The sequence below is a fragment of the Capra hircus genome, chromosome 4 (genome assembly GCF_001704415.2).
Source record: "Capra hircus breed San Clemente chromosome 4, ASM170441v1, whole genome shotgun sequence".
Lineage (NCBI taxonomy): Eukaryota > Metazoa > Chordata > Mammalia > Artiodactyla > Bovidae > Capra > Capra hircus.
In genome coordinates, this window is record NC_030811.1 from 92,383,019 (window position 1) to 92,404,577 (window position 21,559).

The following is a 21,559-nucleotide window of genomic DNA, read 5'->3' on the forward strand; positions in this document are numbered from 1 at the left end:
GTGAGAGTTGGACTGTGAGGAAGGCTGAGCGCCAAAGAATTGATGCTTTTGAACTGTGGTGTTGGAGAAGACTCTTGAGAGTCCCTTGGACTGCAAGGAGATCCAACCTGTCCATTCTGAAGGAGATCAACCCTGGGATTTCTTTGGAAGGAAAAGATGCTAAAGCTGAAACTCCAGTACTTTGGCCACCTGATGCGAAGAGTTGACTCATTGGAAAAGACTCTGATGCTGGGAGGGATTGGGGGCAGGAGGAAAAGGGGACGACAGAGGGTGAGATGGCTAGATGGCATCACGGACTCGATGGATGTGAGTCTGAGTGAACTCCAGGAGTTGGTGATGGACAGGGAGGCCTGGAGTGCTGCGATTCATGGGGTCTCAAAGAGTCGGACACGACTGAGCGACTGCAATGAACTGAACTGAACTGGACTGCAAGGATATCAAACCAGTCAATCATAAAGGAAATCAGTCCTCAATATTCATTTGGAACGACTGATGCTGAAGCTGCAACTCCAATAATTTGGCCACCTGATGCAAAGAAATGACTCACTGGAAAAGACCCTGATCCTGGGAAAGATTGAAAGCAGGAGGAGAAGGGGACAACAGAGGACTGAGATGGTTGGATGGCATCACTGACTCTATGGACATGAGTTTGAGCAAGCTCTGGGAGTTGGTGATGGACAGGGAAGCCTGCTGTGCTCCATTTCACAGGGTTGCAAAGAGTCAGACATGACTGAGCGACTAAACTAAACTCACAGTAATTTTATGTATGACTTTTAAATCATCTGGGAGAAAGTAATTTGGGAAAAGGTAACATTTAATTTAAATGCTTCTTCATTTTCCCTTGCCTAGACCCTCTTATGGCACACTGTTAACTCTCTTAGTTTTCTCACCATCCACTAGGTACTTCTTATTTGTTAGGAGGCATTAGTTTCCTTTTCATTTCTCATCACTGTAACTGATTTTTAAACTCATATGGAACACGAATTTAATCTCATATTTGCCTTTTCTACTCCCTAATGTTCCATATAGCTCATTTTGAAAGAATAAAATTGTTGATTTTTTAAATTTATTGTCTCTTCTGGTGGATATTTAGGACTTTCAAGTTTGGTAAGGCAATGTTTAAGTGTCCCTAGACATCAGTGAAGAGATGATGCTTGCTCTATAAATTGTGAGAATTCTGACAACCACATAGTGATATAAACAGTAAGCAAGTGGTGCAGTTATTTAAGATTAACTGTAAAAGATGATCTTTATTGATTTGGAAAGACAAAAGGAATCTACATGGACTTAAAATAGGAGGACTAGCATTCAAAATCAAACTCATAAGGTTATCCTGTGTATAAGATCAGTTAATGGCAGGTAAAACTTGGATAATTATTAACATGGACAAACTATAGCCTGGGGCCAAATCTGGCAACACATTTTTATAAATAAGCTTTCATGGGAACATTGTCATGACCATTTATTTATGTAATGTCTATGGCTGCTTTTGTTCCTCAAGGGCATAGGTACAGAGAGTTCATAGGACTTACAAAGTCTGTAATATGTATTGTCTATTCTTTGACAGAAAATGTTTGCTGGCCTCCATTCTAACATATTTTGAGATTTATAAGACTGATCTTCAGTATACAAGTGATAGTGATCTGCTGCTAAGTTGTGTCAGTTGTGTCAGACTCTGCGCAACCCCATAGACAGAAGCCCACCAGGCTTCTCTGTCCCTGGGACTCTCCAGGCAAGAACACTGGAGTGGGTTGCCATTTCCTTCTCCAATGCATGAAGGTGAAAAGTGAAAGTGAAGTCGCTCAGTCGTGTCCAACTTTTAGCGACCCCATGGACTGTAGCCTACGAGGCTCCTCTGTCCATGGGATTTCCCAGGCAAGAGTACTAGAGTGGGGTGCCATTGCCTTCTCCAGATAGTGATCTGGGATTCTCTAATTTTACTTTTTTGAGCAACATGCGCACACACAGGAGAATGTATTATCCTTGATTATTAATCACATTCTATTTCCTTATTCTATTGAGTATAAGGCTCACATTATAAATAACTTTTCTTTTAAATACCTTTCATCTATTCCTTTTCATTATCATCATCATCATGATACAAGCTGAATAATGAACATGAGTTTACTATAACTCTAGATAGATGAGGTTTGGTTAAAATGGTGTAACATATCAATTAATGGTTAGATGCCATCCTAGATGAAAATACTTTGTGGTATTCTATAGCAGTTTATACTCTTTTCAACATTTTATCAGAGATGTGAATGTAAACAAAAAGCATGTTTATCCAATTTGTGTATGACACAAAACTGTGGAGTTACCGTATTGAATGACAGAAACCGTATTCCAAGGCATTGCAAAAAGCTGGAAATATGGGCCAAAGCAAACAAAGTGATATTTAACAGGGCTAAATATAAAGTTCTGTATTTGGATTTTAAAAATCAAAACACAATTGTACAAATACAGGATGGAGAACACATGGCTAGAAAGCAATAAAAGGTGAATGTTTTAGGATTATAGCTAACTGCAAGCTTAATTATAAACCAGCCCTTTGATGTGGATCTTAAAAATGTTCATATAATCTTAGTATGTGCTTTAATATAATTATGTATTCTGTCCAGATGAAGAGGGTTAATTGTGCTGCATACTAAATATTGCATAAGCCATGTGGAATGATGCGTTCAATTTAGCGAGTCATTCTGTAATAGGGACCTTGACCAATGCAATAGCTGTTTGACATTTTTTCCCCCACCATAGACATCAGATACCTGCTTGCTCAGACCTTTGAAGCTATGATGCCGGCATAAAACTAAGCTCTAATCAGAAGCACCTGCAGTGGAGTTTGGCTTGGGAGCCAGAAATGTAAAGCAGCAGGGAATACCTAGAATTCATTCTAGCAGGGATAAAATCAGGGGCTGTGGATCCAGTTTCTTGAGGCATCACCATTAAGTCATGCACAAGATGTTGTCAGCAGCAAAAGTCATGGTATCTGTGAAGCTATGTCTCTCCCAGATCAGTTCTTTGTGTGATTTCAAGGCTTGTTCCTGGCCATATACCTCACGGGCATTATGAGGGATGGTGATCCAGATCCCTTGTTTGGGCTGTCTCAATTCGAAATTCCTCTATGCTCTATTTTCTGGCAGTTACTCTACAGACTGACAAATGTGTAGTTGGAAAAGTCATAGGGCCAGGGACAAAGCAACATGAATGGAGGGAGAAAAGGAAGGGAAGTGGGTGGAATCCATGCTGTGCTGTGCTTAGTCGCTCAGTCATGTCTGGCTCTCTGCGACCCTATGGACTATAGCCCGCCAGGGTCCTCTGCCCATGGAATTCTCCAGACAAGAGTACTGCAGTGGGTTTCCATGCCCTCCTCCAGGGGAATCTTCTGACCCAAGGATCGAACCCATGTCTCCTCTGTCTCCTGCCCTGTAGGCAGATTCTTTACCACTGAGCCACCTAGGAAGCCCTAAATGCTTAATATTGAGTCCTTATTTTTATAAACAGAAATTCAGGTTTTTAATTCCCTTGCTAATAAAATCTCTCACAGACAAAAGAAAAAAAAAACTTTGTGGCACATGCCGTAAAAATAACAGCATAATTGGAAATTAAAAAAAACAAAACAAAACAAAAATATAGTGTAGAAGAAGTAGCAGTTATGTTGTCACCTGCAATGTGATATGCCTGATGCAACTGCCTATAGGGTACAAGTGACAAAGTGGCAAAGGGGTCAGTTTTTAATTTTTTCCATTTTACTTAGGCACATTCTGTATGTTCTATTTATTAATTATGGCTTATTACCTGCAGTCTTATGCCTAGTATTCTTTCCATTTGTAGTTACCGATTTCTGAGTGCCAAGGTGGTCTTGATGTTGTCATGAAGTATAGCATAGTATAAGTCACAGCATAGTAAGTATACAGCTACTATTAGTTCTCATGCTCAACTTTATATTTTTGCCACTGACATTTTTTATTTGCTTGCCCAAAGAAGATGGGAAAATTAATAAGCTTTGGATAAAGTAAGCTTATCTTTTGAAAATTTATGTTCCCTGTACTCCAAAAACTATAAGGCACTGATGAAAGTAACTGAAGATGACACAGATGGAAAGATATGCCATGTTCTTATATTAGAAGAATCATTATTGTTAAAATGAACACACTACACAAGGAAATCTACAGATTCAATGCAATCCCTATCAAAATACACATGGCATTTTTCATAAAACTAGAACAAATAACTTTAAATTTTGTGTGGGAACACAAAAGATCCTGAATAGCCAAAACAATCTAGAGAAAGGAGAACAGAGCTGGAAGAATCACATTTCCTGAGTTCATACTATAATACAAAGCTACAGCAATGAAAGCAGTATGATACTAGCACAAAAACAGACACACAGATCAATGGAACAGGATCAAGGGCCCAGAAATAAACAGATGCACTTATGGTTAATTACTCTATGACAAAGGAGTCAGGAATATACAATGGAGAAAAGACAGTCTCTTCAACAAGTGGTGCTGGGAAAACTAGACAGTTACATGTATAAGAATGAAATTAGTACATTCTCTAACATTATATATAAAAAGAAATTCAAAATGACGAAAAACATGAATGTAAAACCAGATTCAATACAATTCCTTGAAGGAAACATAGGCAGAACATTCTGACATAAATTGAAGCAATATTTTTTTGGATCTGTTTACTGAAGCAAAGAAAATAAAAGCAAAAATAAACAAATGGGACCTGATTAAACTTAAAAGCTTTTTGTATAGCAAAGGAAACCACAAACTAAACTAAAAGACAACCCTCAGAATGGGACAAAATATTTGCAAAGCAACCAATAAGGTATTACTCTCCAAAATATACAAACAGCTCCTGCAGCTCAACATCAAAAAACAAACAAGAATCAAAAAGTTAAAAAATTAAAAGACACTTGCTCCTTGGAAGAAAAACTATGACCAACCTAGACAGCATATTAAAAAGCAGAGACATTACTCTGTCAACAAAAGTCCATCTAGTCAAAGCTATGGTTTTTCCACTAGTCATGTATAGACGTGAGACTTGGACCATAATGAAAGCTGAGTGCTGAAGAACTGGTGCTTTTGAACTGTGGTGTTGGTGAAGACTCTTGAGAGTCCCTTAGACTGCAAGGAGATCAAACCAGTCAATCCTAAAGGAAACCAATCCTGAATATTCATTGGAAGGACTGATGTTGAAGCTGATGCTTCAATACTTTGGCCGCCTGATGCAAACGGCTGACTCGCTAGAAAATAGCCTGATCCTGGGAAAGATTGAAGGCAGGAGGAGGAGATGACAGAGGATGAGATGGTTGGATCACATCACCAGCTTGATTGACATGAGTTTGAGCAAGCTCTGGGAGTTGGTGATGGAGAGTGAAGCCTGGCATGCTGAATTCCATGGGGTCTCAAAGAGTTGGACATGACTGAGCAACTGAACTGATGTAAACTTAATAAAAAATGGGTGGAGGACCTAAAGAGACAGTTCTCCAAATAAGACACATAGATGGTCAAAACACATATGAAAAGATGCTCAACATTACTAATCATCAGGGGAATGCAAACCAAAACCACAATGAACTATCACCTCATACCCATCAGAATAGCTACCACTGAACTGAACTGAACTGAAAAACAAAACAAAACTATAATCAACAAATGCTAGAGAGGTTGTGGAGAAAAGGGAACACTCTTACACTGTTGGTGGGAATGTAAATTGATAAAACACTATGGAGAAAAGTATAGAGGTTCTTTAAAAGCTAAAAATGGAACTTTTATATGACCCAGCAATCCCACTACCGGGCATATAACCCATATAAGCAATAATTCAAAAAGAAACATGCACACCAGTGTTCACTGCAACACTATGTACAATATCCAGGACACAGAAGCAACCTAAATGTCCATCAACAGTGGAATGGGTAAAAAAGATGTGGTACATACACACAATGTAGTATTACTCAGCCAGAAAAAAAGGGAAAGAAATCGGTCATTTGCAGAAATACGGATGGACCGAGAGACTGTCATATAGAGGGAAATAAGTCAGAAAGAGAAAAACTAAAGTTTATTTTCAGTTCAGTCACTCAGTTGTGTCCGACTCTTTGTGACCCCATGAATCGCAGCACGCCAGGCCTCCCTGTCCATCACCAGCTCCCAGAGTTCACTCAGATTCACATCTGTAGAGTCGGTGATGCCATCCAGTCATCTCATCCTCGGTCATCCCCTTCTCCTCCTGCCCCTCCCAGCATCAGAGTCTTTTCCAATGAGTCAACTCTTCACATGAGGTGGCCAAAGCACTGGAGTTTCAGCTTCAGCATCATTCCCTCCAAGGAAATCCCAGGGCTGATCTCCTTCAGAATGGACTGGATCTCCTTGCAATCCAAGGGACTCTCAAGAGTCTTCTCCAACACCACAGTTCAAATGCATCAATTCTTCGGCACTCAGCCTTCTTCACAGTCCAATTCTCACATCCATACATGACCACTGGAAAAACGATAGCCTTGACAAGACAGACCTTTGTTGGCAAAGTAACATCTCTGCTTTTGAATATGCTATCTAGGTTGGTCATAACTTTTCTTCCAAGGAGTAAGCATCTTTTAATTTCATGGCTGCAGTTACCATCTGCAGTGATTTTGGAGCCCCCAAAATAAAGTCTGACACTGTTTCCACTGTTTCCCCATCTATTTGCCATGAAGTGATGGGACCAGATGCCATGATCTTCATTTTCTGAATGTTGAGCTTGAAGCCAACTTTTTCACTCTCCTCTCTCACTTTCATCAAGAGGCTTTTTATTTCCTCTTCACATTCTGCCATAAGGGTGGTGTCATCTGCATATTTGAGGTTATTGTTATTTCTCCCAGCAATCTTGATTCCAGCTTGTGTTTCTTCTAGCCCAGTGTTTCTCATGATGTACTCTGCATATAAGTTAAATAAGCAGGGTGACAATATGCAGCCTTGACATACTCCTTTTCCTATTTGGAACCAGTCTGTTGTTCCATGCCAAGGGGAAAGAGAGGGTTGTGAAAAATTGGGAGATTGGGATTGACACATATACATTTTGATACCATGTATAAAATAGATAATAAATGAGATCATACTGTTTAAAACAGGGAATTCTACTCATTGCTCTGTGGTGGTCTAAATGGGAAAGAAATCAAAAAATGAGGGGATATATGTATAGTAGAGCTGATTCACTTTGCTGGACAGCAGAAACTAACACAACATGGTAAAGCAACTGTACTCCCACAAAAATTCATTTAAAGATAATAAGGAAAAATCAGCCTATTGAATGGGAGAAATAATTTTCAAATCATTTGACTAATAAGAGGATAATACCCATCAAAAAAAACCCCACAATAGTCTAATTAAAAATGAGTAGAAGTGAATAAACATCCTTCCAAAGAGGAAATGTAGATGGCCAACAGGCACATGAAAAGATGCTCAACAGTACTAGTCAGCAGAGAAATGCAAACCAAAACCACTATGAGATATCATCTCACACACATAAGAATGGTTATCATCAAAAAGACCACAAATAACACATGTTGGCAAGGATGTGGAGGAAAGAGAATCCTTGTACACCATTGGTGGGAATATAAATTGGTACAGTTATTATGGATGACAGTATGGAGGCTTCCCAAAAAACTCTAAATAAAACTACTCTATGACCCAGTAATCCCACCCCTGAGCATATATCCAAAAAAGATGAAAACACCAATTCAAAAGGATACATGCACCCCAATGTTCACAGAAGTATTATTTACAAATGCTAAGATATGGAAACACTTAAGTGTCCATCAACAGATGATAGGATACACACACACACACTGAAATGCTACTCAGCCATAAAAAAGGAACACAATTCTACCAATTGCAGCAACACGGGTAGAGGTGGAGAGCATTGTACTAAGGGAAGTATTTTAGATGGGAAAGACAAAAAGTGATATCACTCGTATGCGTAGAATCTAAAAAATACAACAAAGTAGTTTATAATGAACAAAAGGCAGTCTCACAGATTTAGAGAACAAATTAGTGGTTACCCGTGTGGGGAAGAGGCAGTTTAGGAGTTGGGTAGCAGGAGGTACAAACTATTGGATATAAAGTTGACTCAGAGATATACTGTACAACACAGGGAATACAACCAATATTCTGTAATAACTAAATGAAAAAAGTAACCTTTAAAAACTGTATAAAAATTTTAAAATAAATAAAATTTATTTCCCCATTCTACTACCTCATCTCTGAACCCCACTCTACTCTACTGTTGTCCCATTTAGAAAATCACTTCCCTACTTTCTGCAACTTCTGTGCAAATACTCAAGCTGGCATCATGAAGAAGACATTTTTTTATATAAACATAACTTCATAAAGCTTATTTCATAAAGAAAGACTCAAAAATCAAACATTTTTGGAAATAGTAAGGGTGTGAGAAAAGAACAAAATCCTTGGAGCCTATCAGCAACTTAATGCTAACTCAACCATAAGTTTTTCTTTCTAGGACTGGCCCAACATACACAATCTTTTTCAAACAATTCCTATGAAAAGAATTACTGAGAAGAGATGAAAAAGTTCACTTAACTTTCAAGTATGCAATGTGTTTCTAGGATTACTTCAACAGAATGGAATTGCTTCTATTTTTAAAAAATGGTCAATTATATTTCTAAAATAAGATTAACATATGTATATATAAATATATTATCCATACGAATTATATTTTTATAAAAACTAAATCTCTTCAGAAAACAGAATCAGGTGAGAACTCAAACTATATTTATTATAGAAAAACAGTATTTTAGGGATATCATTACTTTTTCATAGATGTAGTTTATTAGTTTTCCATAAGTTCACACATTAAACAGTGGAATTAAACATGTAAGACAACATTTTTTAAAAGATATCACTGTTTTCTAAATTACTTTGTATATATAATATGATACTAATATTCTAATTAGGGGCTTCCCTGATAGCTCAGTTGGTAAAGAATTTTCCTGCAATGCAACAGACCCTAGGAATTGTTCATTAACTTTAATAAATATTCCACACAGTGAAAAGATTTAATAGGAGAAACTGTTTTAATATAACTGTTATTGTCAAGTTAATCTGAAAATAATATTGAGTCGGGAAATGTTTAAAAAATGAAAGAGTCTAGCTCAAAAAATATTTAAAATAAAATATGAAATAATTATCTACATAAAATGAAGTTTAAAATATTATGAATTTAAAGGAATATTCAATTTTACTTATAATTATATGAACTAAATCAAATCCTTTATGATTATACAGAGGAAGTGAGAAATAGAATTAAGGGACTATGTCTGATAGACAGAGTGCCTGATGAAATATGGATGGAGGTTCATGACGCTGTACAGGAGACAAGGATCAAGACCATTGCCAAGAAAAATAAATGCAAAAAAGCTGTCTGAGGAGGGCTTACAAAAAGCTGAGAAAAGAAGAGAAGCAAAAAAAACAAAGGAACAAAGGAAAGATACATCCATTTGAATGTAGAGTTCCAAAGAAGAGTTAAGGAGAGGTAAGAAAGTCGTCCTCAGTGATCAGTGCAAAGAAACAAAGGAAAACAATCAAAGGGGAAAGACTAGAGATCGCTTCACGAAAATTAGAGATACCAAGGGAACATTTCATTCAAAGATGGGCTTGATAAAGGACAGAAATGGTATGGACCTAACAGAAGAAGGAGATATTAAGAAGAGGTGGCAAGAATACACAGAAGAACTCTACAAAAAAGATCTTCATGACCCAGATGATCACGATGGTGTGATCACTCACCTAGAGACAGACGCTGTGGAATGTGACGTCAAGTGGGCCTTAAAAAGCATCACTACGAACAAAGCTAGTGGAGGTGATGTTTCCAGTTGAGCTATTTCAAATCTTAAAAGATGATGCTGTGAAAGTGCTGCACTCAATACGCCAGCAAATTTGGAAAACTCAGTTGTGTTTATTTAACTTAAATGCAGAGTACATCATGAGAAACGCTGGGCTGGATGAAGCACAAGCTAGAGTCAAGATTTCTGGGAGAAATATCAATAACCTCAGATATGCAGGTGACACCACCCTTATGGCAGAAAGTGAAGAGGAACTAAAAAGCCTCTTGATGAAAGTGAAAGAGGAGAGTGAAAAAGTTGGCTTAAAGCTCAACATTCAGAAAACTAAGATCATGATACCCAGTCCCATCACTTCATGCCAAATAGATGGGGAAACAGTGGAAACAGTGGCAGACTTTATTTTGGGGGACTCCAAATCACTGCAGATGGTGACTGCAGCCATGAAAGTAAAAGATGCTTACTGCTTAGAAGGAAAGTTATGACCAACCTAGACAGCATATTCTAAAGCAGAGACATTACTTTGCCCACAAAGGTCTGTCTAGTCGAGACTATGGTTTTTCCAGTGGTCATGTATGGATGTGAGAGTTGGACTATGAAGAAAGCTCAGTGCAGAAGAATTGATGCTTTTGAACTGTGGTGTAGGAGAACACTCTTGAGAGTCCCTTGGACTGCAAGGAGATCCAACCAGTCCATCCTAATGGAGATCAGTCCTGAGTGTACATTGGAAGGACTGATGTTGAAGCTGAAACTCCAATTCTTTGGCCACCTAATGAGAAGGGCTGACTCACTGGAAAAGAGCCTGATGCTGGGAAAGATTGAAGGCGGGAAGAGAAGGGGGCTACAGAGGATAAGATGGTTGTATGGCATCCCTGACTCAATGGACATGAGTTTGGGTTAACTCCGGGAGTTGGTGATGGACAGGGAGGCCTGGTTTGCTGCAGTCCATGGGGTCGCAAAGGGTCAGACACGACTGAGCGACTGAACTGAACTGATACAAATATTATTTTCAAACACAAATCTGAAATGAAATAAGATGCCATTTTTCACCTACTGGATTGATAAAATCGATGTAGGAAAATTGATTTCTTAACTCTGGAGAGTAATTTGGTAATGCGTGCATGCTCAGTCACTTTAGTCAATTCCGACTCTTTGCAAACATATGGACTGTAGCCTGCCAGGCCCCTCTATCCACAGGATTCTTGGGGCAAGAATACTGGAGTGAGTAGCCATTTCCTCCTCCAGGGGGTCTTCCGGATCCCTGGACTGAATCCACATCTCCTGTAGCTCCTGCACTGCAGGAGGAGTCTTTACTGCTGAGCCCCTGGGGAAGCCCAATTGGCAATACATGTTTAAATTTTAAATATACATGTCCTTGGACCTAACAGTTCCACAGTCCGAAATCTATGCTGTACATACACTTATGGAAAAATGCCAAGAATTTATACAAAAATTATTATGTAAGCTGCTTATAATGGGGAAGAAAAGACAATGATAAGAACAAAAACTTAAATAATCATCCATGTTGGATAAATGTTATCCATTCCTAATAACATGGTGAGACATCCTGTATGTGCAGATGGAGGACATTTCCAAGTTATATTTTCAATAAAATCAGTGCTAAACTATATAAATAAAAGAGGTATAGATATCCACATATATAGATGTACATACGAACATGCACATGTGCTCAAGCTAGTGAGCAGACAATCATGTTCTGCAAGGAAACAGAAGAACATTTCAACCATGGGAAGTAGGATTGTAGATCTAAAAGAAATATATTTCAATTTTGTAACTTTTTACAGTGATGTGCATATATTTACCTGTGCATATATTCCATTTTTTATTAGCAGTATTAGGTTTACAGAGAAATTGAACAGGAAATCAGAGTTCTCAAATCCTACTACGTATACCCACCCTGCCCCAAGCTCCTCCTATTATTAAAATTTTGTTTTAATGTGGTACATCTATTACAATTGATAAACCACTATTGATACATTATCATTAACTAAAGCCCATAGTTTGCAATAGGGTTCACTTCTCACGTTGTACAGTTCTATGGATTTGACAAATGCATAATGTTGTAGAGCCACCATTATAGTATCATACAGAATAATTTAAATTCAAACAACTACTGATATTTTTACTGTCTATATAGTTTGGCTTTTCCAAAATGTCATGCAGTTGGAATCATACAGTATATATTAATAGCATTTTCAGGTTGACTTCCTTCACTTAATAATATGTATTTACGTTTCCTTCATGCCTTTTGGTGGCTTGATAGCCCATTTATTTTTATTGCTGAGAATTACTCTATCATATGGATGTTTGTTTATTTATTCATTCATCTTTTGAAGACATTTTGTTTGCTTTGGCAGCAATTATGCATAAAGCTGATAAAATGAATCATGTGCAATTTTTTATGTGGTCATGAGTTTTCATCTCATTTGGCTGTATTGTACAGTATGCCTATGTTTAGCTTTATAAGAAATTGCCAGGCTGTCTTCCAAAATGGCTCTATAATTTCACCTGAGCCACAAATCAGAACTCCTGTTGTTCCACATTTTTGCCAGAAGTTGATGTTGAATGTGTTTCGGATTTTGTCCATTCTAAAAAACGTGTACTGATATCTCAATGTTTTATACGCAATTCCTTAACAATATATGATGTTGAACATCTTTTCATATGCTTATTTACCATTTCTTGTAATAAAGGTGACAATGATGACTTCTAAGCCTTTTATTTATTAGACCAGAAAACTGAATTCCATATATTTTATTCACTAATTAAAGGTTGTGGGTATATAATATTCATAAAGTTAAAGAAGATTGCTCTCTCCCATCTCTTCCTTGCTTGCTTTCCTTTTTCCCCTTTGCCTTTCTAAAAATTCAGTTCTAAAACCATTAGTGGGACAGTACAAGTCAGGCTCAAAACGACATCCTCATGGAGGGGTGGTCTGATGTCAGGTGTCATCAGAGTGGGATGAGAGTATATGTTCCAGTTCCAGGACACTGGAAATGGCAAAAAGGCTAGTATGGGAAGTCAGCTTGAGTAGGATGATCAAAGTCCACATCAGTAATACTGGAATATTGAGCCAATATTGGAAATCATGAGCTGATGGTAGTTTATAACAAGACCCCAGTATCAATATTTCTGACCATGATGCATCACCTGAATCTAATCATGAGGTCACATCAGAAAGACTCAAACTGAAGAACATTCTACAAAATAGCCTTTAGTCTCCAAAAGTATCAAGGTCATGAAAATCAAGAAAAGACTCTGGAACTATTTGAGACCGAACAAGTTTAGAGACAAAACGCCTAAATGCAACTTAAAATGCTGACCTGAATCCTTTCCTATAAAATACATTATGGAGAAACTGGTAAAACCTGAGTGGAGTCTGTGGATGAATTCATAGTAATACAATCATGTTAGTTTTTTTGTTTTGTTTTGTTTTGTTTGGTGGTTGTGGTTATGTAGGGGTCAGACCTTGTATTTAGTAAATAACCAAGTGTTTGAGTGTAGATTGTGTTGACAGCTTACTCTCAAAGCAAAGGAGGAAAAAACCAGTATTTTGCATTGGGTTTGCAACATTTATCTGCTTATTTCAAAATTTAATAAAAAAGATAATTACAGCAAAGGATGAAAAATACAAAATTAACTGCTTATGACATCTAAATGAACTGTTTCTTCACAACTTAAATCTAAAATCTTGCGTCTATTTTATTGGTTTCAGTGAGCTTGTTTTATTTTTTCACTTTTTATTTTTTAATTGACGGATAATTGCTTTTCAGAATTTTGTTGTTTTCTGTCATACCTCAGCATGAATCAGCCATAGGTATACATATATCCCCGCCCTTTTGAATCTCTCTCCTATCTCCCTCCCCGTCCCACCTCTCTAGGTTGATACAGAGCCCCTGTTTTGAGTTTCCTGAAACATACAGCAAATCCAATTGGCTATTTATTTTACATACGGTAATCTAAGTTTCCACATTACTCTCTCCAAACATCTAACCCTCTCCTCTCCTCTCCCCATGTCCATAAGTCTATTCTCTATGTCTCTTTCTCCAGTGCTGCCCTGCAAATAAATTCTGTACCATTCTTCTAGATTCCATATATATGTGCTAGGATACAATATTTATCTTTCTCTTTCTGACTTAACATCATTGTGCATAAGAGGCTCTAGGTTCATCCACCTCATTCAGTTCAGTTCAGACACTCAGTCTTATCCAACTCTTTGCGACCCTATGGAATGCAGCACACAAGGCCTCCCTGTCCATCACCAACTCCTGGAGTTCACCCAAACTCATGTCCATTGAGTCAGTGATGCCATCCAGCCATCTCATCCTCTGTTGTCCCCTTCTCTTCCTGCCTTTAATCTTTCCCAGCATCAGGGTCTTATCCAATGAGTCAGCTCTTCAAATCAGCTGGCCAAAGTATTGGAGTTTCAGCTTAAACATCAGTCCTTCCAATGAAAACTCAGGACTGATCTCATTTAGGATAAATTGGTTGGATCTCCTTGCAAGTCCAAGGGGCTCTCAAGAGTCTTCTCCAACACCACAGTTCAAAAGCATCAATTCTTCTGCGTTGAGCTTTCTTTATAGTCCAACTCTCACATCCATACATGACTACTGGAAAAACCAAAGCTTTGACTAGACAGACTTATGTCAGCAAGGTAATGTCTCCGCTTTTCAATACGCTCTCTAGGGTGGTACAGCTTTCCTCCCAAGAAGCAAGTGTCTTTTAATTTCATGGCTGCAGTCACCATCTGCAGTGATTTTGGAGCCAAAAATATAAAGTCAGCCACTGTTGGCCCATCTATTTGCCATGAAGTGATGGGACCGGATGCCATGATCTTATTTTCTGAATGTTGAGCTTTAAGCCAACTTTTTCACTCTCCTCTTTCACTTTCATCAAGAGGCTCTTTAGTTCCTCTTTACTTTCTGCCATTAGTTTAGTGTCATCTGCATATCTGAGGTTATGGATATTTCTCCCATCGATCTTGATTCCAGCTTCAGCTTCATCCAACCTGGCATTTTGCATGATGTACTCTGCATATAAGTTAAATAAGCAGAGTGACGATATACAGCCTTGACGTACTCCTTTTCCTATTTGGAACCAGTCTGTTCCATGTCCAGTTCTAACTGTTGCTTCCTGACCTTCATACAGATTTTTCAAGAGGCAGGTCAGGTGGTCTGCTATACCCATCTCTCAGAAATTTCCACAGTTTGTGGTGATCCATACAGTCAAGGCTTTGGCATAGTCAATAAAACAAGTCTATGTTTTTCTGGAATGTTCTTGCTTTTTCTATGATCCAGCGGATGTTGGCAATTTCATCTTTGGTTCCTCTGCAACCTCTGGTTGAACATCTGGAAGTTCACGGTTCCTTTACTGTTGAAGCCTGGCTTGGAGAATTTTGAACATTACTAGTGTGTGAGATGAGTGCAATTGTGTGGTAGTTTGAGCATTCTTTGGCATTCCCTTTCTTTGGGATTGGAATGCAAACTGACCTTTTCCAGTCCTGTGGCCACTGCTGAGCTTCCAAATTTGCTGGCATATTCAGTGCAGCACTTTCACAGCATCATCTTTTAGGATTTGAAACAGCTCAACTGGAATTCTATCACCTCTATTAGCTTTGTTTGTAGTGATGCTTCCTAAGGCCCACTTGACTTCACATTCCAGGATGTCTGGCTCTAGATGAGTGATCACACCATCATTATCTTGGTTGGGAAGATCTTTTTTGTACAGTTCTTCTGTGTATTCTTGCCACCTCTTCTTAATATCTTCTGCTTCTGTTAGGTCCATATCATTTCTGTCCTTTATTGAGCCAATCTTTGCATGAAATATTTCCTTGGTATCTCTAATTTTCTTGAAGAGATCTCTAATCTTTCCCCTTCTATTGTTTTCCTCTATTTCTTTGCACTGATCACTGAGGAAGGCTTTCGTATCTCTCCTTACTCTTCTTTCGAACTCTGCATTCAAATGCGTATATCTTTCCTTTTCTCTTTTGTTTTTCACTTCTCTTCTTTTCTCAGCTATTTGTAAGGCCTCCTCAGACAGTTATTTTGCTTTTGTGCATTTCTTTTTCTTGGGGATGGTCTTGATCCCTGTCTCCTATACAATGTCACGAACCTCCATCTATGTTCATCAGGTTCTCTCTCTATCAGATCTAGTCCCTTAAATCTATTTCTCACTTCCAAGGTAAATGAGGTATCAAATTGTAAGGGATTTGATTTAGGTCATACATGAATGGTCTAGTGGTTTTCCCTACTTTCTTCAATTTAAGTCTGAATTTGGCAATAAGGAGTTCATGATCTGAGCCACAGTCAGCTCCTGGTCTTCTTTTTGCTTACTGTATAGAGCTTCTTCATCTTTGGCTGCAAAGAATATAATCAATCTGATTTTGGTGTTGGCCATCTGGTGATGTCCATGTGTAGAGGCTTCTCTTGTGTTGTTGGAAGAGGGTATTTGCTATGACCAGTGCTTTCCCTTGGCAAAACTCTATTAGCCTTTGCCTTGCTTCATTCTGTAGTCCAAGGCCAAATTTGCCTGTTACTCCAGGTGTTTCTTGGCTTCCTACTTTTGCATTCCAGTCCCCTATATGCAGATGACACCACCCTTATGGCAGAAAGTGAAGAGGAACTAAAAAGCCTCTTGATGAAAGTGAAAGAGGAGAGTGAAAAAGTTGGCCTAAAGCTCAACATTCAGAAAACGAAGATCATGGCATCTGGTCCCATCACTTCATGGCAAATAGATGGGGAAACAGTGTCAGACTTTATTTTTGGGGGCTCCAGAATCACTGCAGATGGTGACTGCAGCCATGAAATTAAAAGACGCTTACTCCTTGGAAGAAAAGTTATGACCAACCTAGATAGCATATTCAAAAGCAGGGACATTACTTTGCCGACTAAGGTCCGTCTAGTCAAGGCTATGGTTTTTCCAGTGGTCATGTATGGATGTGAGAGTTGGACTGTGAAGAAGGCTGAGCACCGAAGAATTGATGCTTTTGAACTGTGGTGTTGGAGAAGACTCTTGAGAGTCCCTTGGACTGCAAGGAGATCCAACCAGTCCATTCTGAAGGAGATCAGCCCTGGGATTTCTTTGTAAGGAATGATGCTAAAGCTGAAACTCCAGTACTTTGGCCACCTCATGTGAAGAGTTGACTCATTGGAAAAGACTCTGATGCTGGGAGGGATTGGGGGCAGGAGGAGAAGGGGATGACAGAGGATGAGATGGCTGGTTGGCATCATAGACTTGATGGATGTGAGTAAACTCCGGGAGTTGGTGATAGACAGGGAGGCCTGGCGTGCTGCGATTCATGGAGTCACAAAAAGTTGGACACAACTGAGCGACTGAACTGAACTGATAGTGAAAAGATCATCATTTTTGGGTGTTAATTCTACAAGGTTTCATAGGTCTTCATAGTCCCATTCAACTTCAGCTTCTTCAGCATTACTTGTTGGGGCATAGACTTGGATTACCTTGATATTGAATGGTTTGCCTTAGAAACCATTCAACAGAGATCATTCTGTCATTTTTGAGATTGCATCCAAGTACTGCATTTTGGATTCTCTTGTTGAGCATGATGTCTACTCCATTTCTTCTAAGGGAGCTTGCCCACAGTAGTATACACAATGGTCATCTAAGTTAAATTCTCCCATTCCAGTCCATTTTAGTTCATTGATTCCTAGAATGTTGACATTCACTCTTGCCATCTCTTGGCATTTGACCACTTCCAATCTGCCTTGATTCATGGACCTAATATTACAGGTTCCTATGCAATATTGCTCTTTACAGCACTGGACCTTGCTTCTATCACCAGTCACATCCACAACTGGGTGTTGTTTTTGCTTTGGCTCCATCTCTTCATTATTTCTGGAGTTAGCTCTCCACTGATCTGTACAGTAGCATATTGGGCACCTACCAACCTGGGGAGTTCATCTTTCAGATGTCCTATCTTTTTGCCTTTTCATACTGTTCATGGGGTTCTAAAGGCAAGAATACTGAAGTGGTTTGCCATTCCCTTCTCCAGTGGACCACTTTCTGTCAGACCTCTCCACCATGACCCGTCCGTCTTGGGTGGCCCTACATGACATGGCCTAGTTTCATTGAGTTAGACAAGCTGTGGTCCATGTGATTAGATTGGCTAGTTGTCTGTTATTGTGGTTTCAGTCTGTCTGCCCTCTGATGCTCCTCTCAGTGCCTACCATCTTACTTGGGTTTCTCTTACCTTGGATGTGGGGTATCTCTTCACAGCTGCTCTAGCAGAGTGCGGCCACTGCTCCTTATCTTGGACATGGGGCATCTCCTCATGGCCACCACTACTGACCTTGGACATGGGGTATCTCCTCTTGGCCACTCATGTCTCCAGTGACACACAGCCGTCACTCACCACTCCAGCACCACACAGCCTCGTTAGAACCGTCTCAAATGTGTTCTTTTTAATGGCTGAGTAATATTCCATTGTCTAAATGTACCACAACTTCTTTATCTATTCATCTGTTGATGGACATCTAGGTTGCTTCCATGTTCTAGCTATTGTAAATTGTGTGCAATGAACAATGGGATACAGGCGTCTTTTTCAATTTCTGTTCCCTCAGGGTATATGGAGAAGGCAATAGCACCCCACTCCAGTATTCTTGCCTGGAAAACCCCACAGACGGAGGAGCCTGGCAGGCTGCAGTCCATGGGGTTGTGAAGAGTTGGACACGACTGAGCGACTTCACTTTCACTTTTCACTTTCATGCATTGGAGAAGGAAACGGCAACCCACTCCAGTGTTCTTGCCGGGAGAATCCCAAGGATGGCAGAGCCAGGTGGGCTGCTATCTATGGGGTCGCACAGAGTCAGACATGACTGAAGTGACTTTGCAGCAGGGTATATACCTAGGAGTGGGATTGGTGGGTCATATGGTGGTTTTATTCCTAGTTTTTTAAGGAATCTGCATACTGAGTGAGCTTGTTTTAATTATTTCTTCACTTTCCTTAGAGATATGGATTCTAAGTAGATATATGCAATTTAAGACCACTGAAGACATGATGAATGACTTATGGTTTGTCATATATCTGTGGTTTAGAATTCCTTATCTTATCTATAGCTAGGTATGTAATAACATAGCAACATAATATATATTAAATATATTCTTGCAACTATAGCAAGAGTAAGAGAAATAACCAAGTTATCCTCAATTAGAAAAAAGATACTTTGAAACAAAACCAATTTTTTATTTCATGTGTTAGCATTATTGTCTGTCATGTCAGCAGTCATTTCAGAACACTTGTATAATGATAGGCTCCCTTTTATGTATATTTTAAAAAGCAGAGAGCAAATTTGGCCTTCTAGGTCTAGAAAATCTGTTTCTTAACCAATCAAATCTTATCAAAATGTGACCAGCCAGCCTGCATACTTATAGTATAGTATTCAGTACATTTATCTTGAATAAATGTAACTATCAAATTAATATTTTAAAAATAAAATATGTACATTTAAAAATTTATCAGATGTATTACCACTTCTCCTTACTGTTAACAATGATCTGAACAATAGAATGGGAAAGACTAGAGAAAATTAGAGATTGAAGGGAATATTTCATGCAAAGATGGGAATAATTCAGGACAGAAATGGTATGGAACTAAGAGAAGCAGAAGATATTAGGAAGAGGTAGTAAGAATACACAGAAGGACTATACAAGAGAGATCTTCATGACCCAGATAACCATGATGGTGTGGTAACTCACCTAGAGCCAGACATCTTGAAGTGTGAAATCAAGTAGGCCTCAGGAATCATCACTACAAACAAAGCTAGTGGAGGTGAAGAAATTCCAGTTGAGCTATTTCAAATCCTGAAAGATGATGCTGTGAAAGTGCTGCACTCAATATGCCAGCAAATTTGGCAAACTCAGCAGTGGCCACAGGACTGGAAAAGGTCAGTTTTCATTCAAATCCCAAAGAAAGTCAATGCCAAAAAAAGATCAAACCACCGCAGAACTGCACTCATCTCACACAGTAGCAAAGTAATGTTCAACAGTTATCAACTGTTGAAGCTAAGCTACTCTTCAACAGTACGTGAATCATAAACTTCCAGATGTTCAAGACGGATTTAGAAAAGACAGAGGAACCAGACATTAAATTGCCAATATCCAATGGATCATCAAAAAAGCACATGAGTTCCAGAAAAACATCTAATTCTGCTTTATTGACTACACCAATGCCTTCGCCTGTGTGGATCACAACTATGGGAAATTCTTAAAGAGATGGGAATACCAGATGACCTGACCTGCCTCCTGAGAAATCTGCATGAAGGTCAAGAAGAAACAGACTGATTCCAAATATGGAAAGGAGTTCGTCAAGGCTGTATATTGTTACTCTGCTTATTTAATTTATATGCAGAGTGCATCTTGTGAAATGCCAGGCTGGATGAAGCACAAGTCAGAATCAAGATTACCAGGAGAAATATCAATAACCTCAGATATGCAGATGACACCACCCTTATGGCAGAAAGTGAAGAACTAAAGAGCCTCTTGATGAAGGTGAAAGAGTAAAAAAGTTGGCTTAAAGTTCAGCATTTACAAAACTAAGATCATGGCATCCGGTCCCGTCAATTCATGGCAAATAGATGGGAAACACTGGAAACAGTGACAGACTTTATTTTGGGGGGCTTCAAAATCACTGCAGATGGTGACTGCAGCCATGAAATTAAAAGACGCTTGCTCTTTGGAAGATAAGCTATGACCAACCTAGACAGCATATTTAAAAGCAGAAACATTACTTTGCCAACAAAGGTCCATCTATTCAAAGCTTTGGTTTTTCCAGTAGTCATGGATGGATGCGAGAGTTGGACTAAAAAGAAAGTTGAGCACTAAAGAATTGATGCTTTAGAACTCTGGTGCCAGAGAAGACTCTTGAGAGTCCCTTGGACTGCGAGAAGATCCAACCAGTGAATCCTAAAGCAAATCAGTCCTGAATATTCATTGGAAGGACTGATGTTGAAGCTGCAACTGCAATACTTTGGCCACCTTATAAGAACTGACTCATTTGAAAAGACCCTTATGTTTGAACGATTGAGGGCAGGAGGAGGAAGAGACAACAGAGGATGAGATGGTTGGATGGCATCACCAACTTGATGGAGATGAGTTTGAGCAAAGTCTGGGAGTTGGTGATGGATAGGGAAGCCTTGCATGCTGCAGTCCATGGGTTCGCAATAATTGGACAGGACTGAGCGACTGAGCTGAACTGAGACCCTCTTTAGAGGTGTAAAAACCGAGGGCCAGATACACTTAGTGAATAGAAGATGGCCTGTAAATTATACTAAATAACTAGCATTGTTGTTCAGTACAATTGTTATAGGGCCAAATGGTAGCACACATTTATGCATACACATATTCATTTTTCACTCGTTTCAACACATCTTTTTTCAGCAGATAATTCAGGTACTGAACTATATTGTTTCTTTATTTGTTTGAAATGTCCTGACCCAGCTTTGAGGCACTGGCTAGAGATCAGTCATCTTGATCACTCTCTTGAACAGCTGATTGAGTCCAAACTCCAACCACTTTCCTTGTTGGATTGTTATAGTCCCAGCTGCCCAAAGGCCAAACATCAGGCTATCCGGGCAGAGCCCTTTTGTCCCAGAGGCCCCCAAACTCTTCAAATCGGCCAGTGCACAGGGAGTGTGGGAAATCTGGCTAACCCCCACCCCACTCTCCACACATAAG